The following is a 677-nucleotide window of genomic DNA, read 5'->3' as shown; positions in this document are numbered from 1 at the left end:
ACCACGGGATGTGAAGTCGACGTTCTGTGGAAACAAGTCGACGAAATACCCAAAGCACTGGCGCCATTTTGTTTTTTGGCTGTATTTTGCTATAGACAGGGCCCAATCTGCCGACCACGGGGATGTGAAGTCGACACGCTACCGCTGAGCAACGTAAGCCATTACACCAGGTGAAGAGTCCCCGCACGTTTCCACGACACACACGAGCACTAACAGACTACTGTCCTCACTCGAGCTCTCCTGCTTGGCCTCCTGACTCTTCTCCCTTGATCCCCCGACTCCTCGGCTTCAACCCAGGTGTCGCGAGGGACGTGGGATGGATTTTGGGAAAGGGAAATCGCCTGGTCTTGTCCCTGTGAAACATGCGGAAAATTACAGCCAACAACCAATGACGTGGTTGACCTGTGTTGACCCTCTAATCTTATACTTGTTAGTTATAAAATAGTAAGGAAAGGTATATTCGTTGCACAAAGGAACATGGCACGTCAACTCTGATGGCTGGGTAACCCCTGGAAGCCAGATGAGTTTTCAGTGAGGTGCAGATTGCAGATTTTTTTTTTCGAGACAAATCATTTAATCGTTTACCTCAGATCATGATCAAAATCGGAGCAACTTACCACAGCCATAAATTTTCATCATGATGCGACAGTAACTTAGCCTATGAATGTATGTATATA

The sequence above is a fragment of the Penaeus japonicus genome, unplaced genomic scaffold, assembly GCF_977035675.1.
Source record: "Penaeus japonicus unplaced genomic scaffold, GWHDUDI00000001_assembly GWHDUDI00000030, whole genome shotgun sequence".
NCBI lineage: Eukaryota > Metazoa > Arthropoda > Malacostraca > Decapoda > Penaeidae > Penaeus > Penaeus japonicus.
Note: the sequence above shows the minus strand (reverse complement) of the source record.